The 8,773-nt window shown below is 39.6% G+C and overlaps 1 long non-coding RNA gene across 1 annotated transcript; it reads right to left on the bottom strand.

Moving 5' to 3' along the window:
• Positions 1 to 447: 447 nt before the first annotated feature.
• LOC134449290 (uncharacterized) lies at positions 448 to 6,890 on the bottom strand. The gene is made up of 3 exons (XR_010034937.1): positions 6,814 to 6,890; positions 6,418 to 6,534; positions 448 to 726 (listed from the first exon to the last, which is right to left on the bottom strand). It is a non-coding gene; the product is annotated as an uncharacterized LOC134449290 (long non-coding RNA).
• Positions 6,891 to 8,773: the final 1,883 nt, after the last annotated feature.

The following is an 8,773-nucleotide window of genomic DNA, read 5'->3' as shown; positions in this document are numbered from 1 at the left end:
TAGGTGTCAATGGGTTAAGTGACTAAAATCAACGTGTGTGCCTTTTGAAATATGCTTTACATAATTTAATGTTTTGTGTACTATACAGATAGAGGTCTACTTATATTGCCATTACCAGCAAAAACTTCCAACTTCCATAAAAAATAATTACAAGTGCAATCGTAGGAAAGTACCTCAAGTGATTTTGCAGTCCAAATATTAACAGTTGTTAATAATGAATGAGTGCTTTTAAAATGAGTATTGTAATAGAAAACACTGTCTTTAGAACCTAGTCATATAAAAGGCATATTCAGGACACAAAGACAATTGTATGTGCAAATGCAAACAACATACTGGTGGAGTCAAAAATGCAAGAACAGTGCATAAGCATGGAATAGTTCTAAATCAGGGATGGACTGGGACAAAAATGGCCAGGAAATTTTTGGCTTTGTCCGACCTCTGACCAGTGCACAGTCCACTTTCGTATTACATGCTGATTGGCTCAGTCCACTGTTTACCGTATATTTAAGATGGGCCAATGTGCTACCACCTCTAAATTGCAGACCAGTCCCTTGGCAAAAAAGGAACAACAACGGCCTCTGAGGACTTGTGACCCAGGTAAATGCCCTTCATTCAAGATAACCAGTCCAGCCCTGGTCTGTTATAGTGGTTGGACCTTGAAGAGGCTGCTTAATGTCTCCTCATCTCTCCGTATGTCACTTGGCTGGGTGGTGGTGGGGCTTGAGGCTACAGGGCAAACAGGGAATATCAGGTCATGACCATTATAACAGTAATCTGCTTCATATCACTTATAGCAAGGAACTATATGTGCACATATTACAGTACCTTCATATCTACTCACTAGAGAATTGGCAACATTTATGGACCATAAATATATACAAATCTTTCTTTTCCTATCAGTCACATCAAGATCAGACCATAGCAATTATCTAATTATTAACCAACATTAATAATAGTGATAAAAGGAACTTAAAGGGCAAGCCAATGTCAACTGCTTAGTTAGTTAGAATCTTTATTGTCCCCAATGGGGTAAACACCAGGCAGGTTGTATTGCCTATGACATGGTAAAAAAAGATTTAACACATACAATACACATTTACCCAGATATAACAGACATGACATAACAAAACGCAGGACAGGACAAACTATTTAACAGTTCCACTCAACTTTCAACTTCAGTGGCATCACACAATGACCAAATGCAATGGTGCGCAAAAAACGCTGGCTGTGCAAGTACATTAGGTAGGGGAATTGAATAGGCCTATCCTACATAAAGTAGGGCCTATATACTAGAGGAATGTGCAAACAGCAAGAGGAAATTTAAAAAAAACCCAAGAAGATTAAAACCCTTATAAGTTAAAAATGTATACTCAATAGACTAGAATGGGCTAAAATAGTAATACAAATAATAAAATAAAAATATGGCTCCTCTTCTCAGGCCCGCTGAAAAGTACAGTACAATACTGTATATCAAATATACAATGTCCAGCATTAATAAGTACACACCTTTTGAAAAGTATCATTTTGAGCAATATTTCAATAAGCACACAAGTTACTTCCAAAATGTGCATAGAATCTAGCGTCAGCATTAGTTCTGGCCAGGCCATGGTAGTCAAGTGCTTGCCTCAGGTGCTCTAGATCAGCTGATCAACCCTCTTCACTCCTTGGTTTCAAATTTGGTGCATTTTCAAAAGTTTTCTGCTGCACACCTGGAAGAAGACCAGGAGACTCCTCTGAACAGAGCCATACCACGAAATCTAATTCATGACTTCAATAAAGAAATTGCATTCAGAATTTCATGGCTTGTGCGTCTTGATTTTAATGTACCGCTTAATACAACATCTTGCAACAATAACTTACAACAGGAGAATAAGGACAACAATATACCGGTACACTGCTAAAAAATAAACACCAAAACATTGCAATGCAACTCCAAGTCAACCATACCTCTATAATATCAGCCTCTCCGGTTAGGAAGAAACACTGAATTTTACCTACTGTTGCAAATGTTGCGATCAATGGGTTGGATTTATAGGTAATCAAAACATGCCCTAAAAATAGAGTTTGAGATGCCACATGCTGTGCATGTCTGCACACCGTGCATGTCTGCACACAGCGCATGTGCTTTTCGCAATCACAATGCATGCTGGTAAGAAATTCCCAACCAGAATGCGTTCTATGTCTGCAGTGCGCATGTAGCGCAGATTGCCACAGCTGGTGTCATCACACACAATCCTGGACCCAGTCAAGATGGTAGATGTTTTTTGTCAAGGTGGCCAACATAATTATGTTGTGGGGGAAACCCTGTTAGTGTTGCTCCCTAACAGATATCACAGTATGATTGACTTGGAGTTACATTGTGTTGTTTTTGTGTGTCCGTTAATTTTCTTTAGCAGTGCAAATTACGCTGGTGCAAAAATGAGTATACCTCAGAGTAATGCCCAATTACAAAAAGCTTACAAAAAACTCCCCATGGATGTTGGAATGAGTTCATATCAGTTGTCATAGTTAATTACTCTGCCTTTTTTCACAATATCAGCAGTGACCTTAGTTGTACTGTATGTTTAGGGTCATTGTCATGTTGGAAAAGAACACAATGACCAAAGACATTCAGTGATGGTGAGGTGACATCTTCGCTATTCACAGAGCAATACGTCATGTAGGCCTATTCATGTTTCCATCAATGAAAACAGCTCTCAAACACCAGCAACACTCATGCAACCCCACATAAGGGGACTATCCCTGTCATGTATCACTCTAGGACCCTTGCATTTTTCTGTGCATTCTTCATCTTTCCAAAACCATACAGCCTTGATGCTAGACTAAAGCCGGGCATACACTGTGCGATATTTTCACTCATGGGTCTTAAGCTTCTGCTCACACCGCACGATGGAATTGCACTGTTTAAAAGTTCACAACTCACGACTCACGTCCTCACACTACACGAGCCGACAGTCGGATGCGAGCGAAATGCTTCCACCGTACGACGCGACAGGCATGTTTCCTCGGTCTGCAGAGGAGGGAACATGCGCACCTGAGGTGGAGATGAGGTCGCGCTCAAAAGCGAATCGCACGGCCCTATTCATGTGTGCATGTGAAGTGTCAAATCGGGTCGTAGCACTGCTTTAACTCTGCGATTTACGCACGGGCCACGACGAGAATTTCAAACCGTTTTGATTTTCTTGCGACCCTGCGATTGCACCATCGTGAGGCGAAATCGCTTGTCGTTACCCCATGTACACTGCACGATGCGAGACTCACGATTGACCTGCGATTGAGCAAGAAATCGGCTCGACTCCAAAAAAGTTGTGCGCGTGCCAAATCGGGGAAAAAGTCACAGTGTAAGGCCAGCTTAAAGCATCAAAATTAATCTTGGGCTCATCAGTCAGTATAAAGTCCCAGTAGCCTTCATCTTTAACAAAATTATCCCTTGCAGACTCTTGGCAGGTTTTTTTTTAGACTTCTTTGGTGGATGACCACCATGCACGCCACACGGTTTATTGCGTCATGGGAAATAATTATCTCCATTAAGATTTCTACTTCCTTAGATAACGACACTGAACTTGCTCATCAAAAGATGCTCCTGTTAAAGTCTGTGGCCCACCTGGGCATCTGTGGCGGTTACAGATTCATTTGTTCTAAAGTTTTTGACCACTTAAGATACATTTCTTGGCGGATGATTTGATTGTCTTCTTAATAGCATTGACCTTTCTATTCTGGTATAAAATAAATTATTTTCTTTCAGGCCTTTTGTGTCCTTTCTCTTCCATGTGGTGTCACTGCTTACACCAGGAATTTGGTAGGGGGTTGCTCTATAGCCAATCGGGTCATACAGGGCTCTAATTAACTTTTTCCACCACCAGCCAGTTTAGTTAGTAGATATTTCTTCTTACCAGCCAAATGGAAGTTCAACTAGCCATTTTTTTTTATCTCACCAAAATAAACCACACGTTAATTAATTATGTTGCTTTTAATTATTTTGTTAAACTATGTCCTCAACACAGATAAACAATATAAATATTATACTCAACATAATTCACTGTTCAGTTTATTCTATAATTATTTAGTAATTATTTTTATTACCTGCATTTCATTATTTTTTATTCCATTTCCTCTGAAAACAGTGAATCGCATCACACATGCCTCTTAAATACCAGACCTACGCTGGACCATATACTGTACAGACAGCCAAACACTAGCCTATTACCTCACACACCATCACCCAAACCTCACATGCAGTATTGGCCTACGCCTTACACAAACACAGCATGCCTTCAACACATACAGTATGTCACACACGTACCAGACTTTCAACATAGCCAAACACACACACAACCAAACACTACAAAACCTCATATCCCCCACACAGTATCACTTAAACTTCACACACAGTAGGCCAAATGCCATGGACAATGCACAGAAGAGAGGGGTGGGGAGAAGAGGAGGACATGCGCACACACACACACACACACACACACACACAGCCAACTCAGTGCGATGTGTATGATGTCTGCATTGTGTGTTTCTTTATGCTGCTGCTGCTGCTGCTGCTGCTGCTTCACACCTTTAGGTTCCTGCAGGATTAATACTTGCTTCACTCTAATATCATGCGCTTGGAATGACAATAATTAGGCGACGCTATGTCTAAACCAGACACCAAATAACATCACAGAGACCTTCACCAGCTTACTTTGCTACTTTCATAGCGTCGCTAGTTTTTTGTTATGGTTTTTTTTTTCATTTACTCGTTCATCCATGTCAAACTCGTGTGTGGTCTTTGCGATGCCGTGGGCATTATTAGGAAACGATAACTCCATCGTATTCGTAGGTAGTTGCGAGGACCTCGTAAATATCAGACGACTTCTGACAGCAGGGCTACATGGTTTTGACAGACAGCTGTCTTGGTCCTCCACGCATGCCGTTTTCGCTCCACCACCACCACTCCATTTCAGCGTCACTACAGTTGCAAGTTGCATTCACCGACACATAACCTTGCTCTAACCACTGCCACATGATTTTTCACCCGTCCAAAACCTACAAAACCGAAGTAATCCGCACTAGTCCGCTCATTGAAAATATTTGATCAACAGTAGTTCCAGCGCGGGCATCTAACACGCAGCCAATGAATGTGAGGCTGCGTTATTGTGATTAACGGCCAGCCAATGGGTGTGGGCTACATCGTGACGGTAGGCCTAATGTTCATGGGTAATGTAGGCGCGGTTTTAACGTTCGTCAGACGGCAGGCAGCCACAGATCTGTGCTGGCAGCTGTTTGACGTTCGGGCGCGCGCTAGAGTCTACCGGCCAGTGGTGTAGTCTACGTAAAACGCGGGTATACGGAGTATACCCACTTCTAATTTTCAGAGATTTCAGTATACCCACTTAAAATTGATTGATCCGTTGTTTTGAACAGTACAAATATATACAGTATACCCACTTCAAAAAATGCTCAAATATACAGTATACCCACCATAAAAAAGTAGACTAAACCACTGCTACCGGCCAATTTGGCTGGCTAGTGGATGATTTTTTCTACTAGCCAAAATGGAATTTCACCCGCATTTGGCGTGTTGGCGTGTGTTAATTTAGAGCCCTGGTGTCATATAAACTTATGTAATGTCCTTAAAGGTACACTGTGCAGGAAATTGTCAAAAAAAGAAAAAAGGTACTGCAACTATGCTGCTCATTGAAACTGGGCTGCCTATTGCCAAATTTGATCTTTACATGAACGTTTACTAAGTAATAAACCAATATTTCCTAGTATGGTCCAAGTAGAGTCATTTTTGCAGCCAATTGAAATTCAAAATGGCAGACCATGGAGAAGATCCCCCTTTTCATGTATGAAAAGTGCAATTTTTTTCCAGTCATAATGAATACTTAGAATTTGATGGTGGTGGTAAGTATTCATGAAAAAGTTAACATTAGTGAATGGGCAGCATGAATTCTGGAAATAAACAACTAAACATCTCACACAGTGTCCCTTTAAAATCAGGTTAGACTTATTGAATGCTTGTTGAATTACTAAATGTAGCTTTTTTGTGAGAGACTTTCATTAAGGTGAACTCGTTTCAGCAGCACAATAGTTTCCCTGAAAAAGAAATATAGCCTATGTGATACAAGTCATTCTAAACCTTACTTTTATATTGTAAGTTGAACAGATGTGCTGTAGTCAACTTAGCCGATGGATATTGTAGAAAATATTTAGTTTATTGTAACACAAACACAATGTTACTTTTCAATAGGGGTATACACTCATGAATCCTGGACATTACTACAGATATCTTTGTAGCATGTCAGTGTTGCTGTAATGCCAACAATGAATTCTGTGATGGCAGGTTCACAATTTTTGCCAAAATTCTGTGATGGTATCATCCATATAAAATGTGCACAGGGAAATATGGCATATCTTGCAACTGACCTTGTTTCCATAGGGGGGCACATGTTGGGAGACATTTCTTGGATTTCCCTGCCCAGCCGGATTGACTGTCTGGCCATCTCTTTTTTTAAATTGAGTGACATCAGAATAGGTCACGTTCTGAACAGGAATGTATGAAAAACAAAGAAAGCTGTTAAAACTTGACAGTTCATTGTTTATGAAAACAATAATTCGATAAGAATATCGTAAGAAAGGGTAAAGTAATAAAGGCCACTTGGATACATATCCATTTTTATTGCATAGCCTGGCAACAGCCTATTACCTAAATTAATTATTTTAAGTTAAATTATTAGTATAAAACTGGAGCTTATTTATTATGATGAAACAAAGATATTGCCATGTAATGTCTTTGGACATCCCTCTTTTGCAATCACTCACTTGGTTCTGGTTGACTCCGGTTGACCCATTGTCACTGACTGCTGCATTTGCCGTTTCAGTGTTACCACCTCTTGCCCCACCAACACCCCATCTAGGAGTGTGACTGGAAAGTTCCTGACAAGAGTAAAGAAGTGGAAAGCAATATGTTTTGCATAATTATGCCATACAAAAGCATATTTAAAACACTTTAATATTTCGTTTTCCTATGGATTACAACACGGCATAAATATCATCCAACTTTTTCACTGAACGCAGACATTTAAATTCCGTTTAGACTCAAGTAAAACCAGGGAAAACATGGTCATGTACAAATGCAATCCTATTAGGGATGCAAATTATCGATTAATTCGTTAATCATTAGTTGATAGTCTTATCAACCGACTTACGATTAATTGATAAGCGGCGTTTTCCCCCCAAACTCTCAATGTGTCTCGAAAAAAAACCCACTAAATCTAAAAAATGTTACACAAAATTGAGATAAAATACCACATTTAAATTAATACTATTTCAATTCTTTAATTCAAAGGTGATTTAAATATTCCCACTATTCACACCCCTCTTCACACACACTCTTAACGTGCCCATTTCACCTGAGTATCTTGTCAGTTGAATTGTCGATTAATTACGATTAATTTTTTTAATCGATTAATTCATTGATCGATTACAGTTGATTAATTGATTAATCGTTTGCATCCCTAAATCCTACCAAGCAATACTTGTTGAACTTCTGATAGTTATAGTGCTAGTTAAAAAATAATCGAAATGTACTGCATCTTCAGACTTTGACAACTTACAGTATATTATTTTCCTAGGATGAATATACGTATATAGGCCTATATTATATAGTATAGAGTACTCGTGTGTGTGTGTGTGCGTGTGTGTGTGTGTGTGTGTGTGCTTACTGTACGCATATGGCATATGCTATAAAAGTGGCCCATTTCTTATTTACCTCATGTACGATTTATATAACCACTGAAACACTTTGTAGGTTTTTTACAGTTTTATTTTTATCAATCAAGAATCTTAGGGCAAAGTCCGATACGGTATACTGTAGTTATATGGGATTACTACCCGTGCCTGGAACCGCTATGACCTGTGTAAGTAACCAAAATAGATTACTGAGGTTGAGAAACGGGAAGGAGAGACTGATGATGGGAACTCAAAGTAATTACACTGACAATAAACTGTAGCCAATATATGCAATCAAAGATCAATGGCAGAGAGGGTAGATAAGTGGATAAAGATTATGTGAAGCTTTGGACTCACCAGTCGAGTGTTTTTCCTGCAAAAAAAAGAAAAAGAAAACAGAAAGATCTGTCCCACATGTTTGACCATTCACACTTATTTACACAAATAATAATCCCAAAATGTAATGTGTTTTATTTAGGCTTCATAACAATTTTCCATGTACAGTAGTGCTGCTTTTATTATAGAACTGCTGGCATGTGATCTCAAGGCATCATTCTTATTAATTTATTTTGCTTATTTATTGCATAAACAAACACTTAAAGGGGCATTCCACCGGTGGAGACATGAATATGTTACTGAAAGTGGGTCATATTTATAGTAGAATAGTAACATACATTTCTAATTTGGTGCCTTCTTGGCCAAGAAAAGGCAGAAAATGACTTTTTAGTGCTTGTGGATTTGTGACAACAATCCCCATAATGCACTGCGATGCTCAAGTTCCACAGGCCACACCCAGTTATTTGGGACTCTATGCATCATCCCTCCCAATTGGGCTGCTTAGGATGGCCGTGTGCGGGTAAAAATGGCATTTAGCAGAAAAACCCGCCCAATTTTAGCCATAGAAATCAATAGAATTGGGCGGGATTTTGAGCTTCTAGGCTGGTTTTGAGCATTTTTTGGGCTGGAAATCATCAGCCTCATCTGGCAACCCTGCTTGCAGGTGCATCACAGTGGGGCAGACATCACTGGAAAGGAGAAGCTGGAGCACACT

The sequence above is a fragment of the Engraulis encrasicolus genome, chromosome 5 (assembly GCF_034702125.1).
Source record: "Engraulis encrasicolus isolate BLACKSEA-1 chromosome 5, IST_EnEncr_1.0, whole genome shotgun sequence".
NCBI lineage: Eukaryota > Metazoa > Chordata > Actinopteri > Clupeiformes > Engraulidae > Engraulis > Engraulis encrasicolus.
Note: the sequence above shows the minus strand (reverse complement) of the source record. Positions and strands in the feature narration are given on the sequence as shown.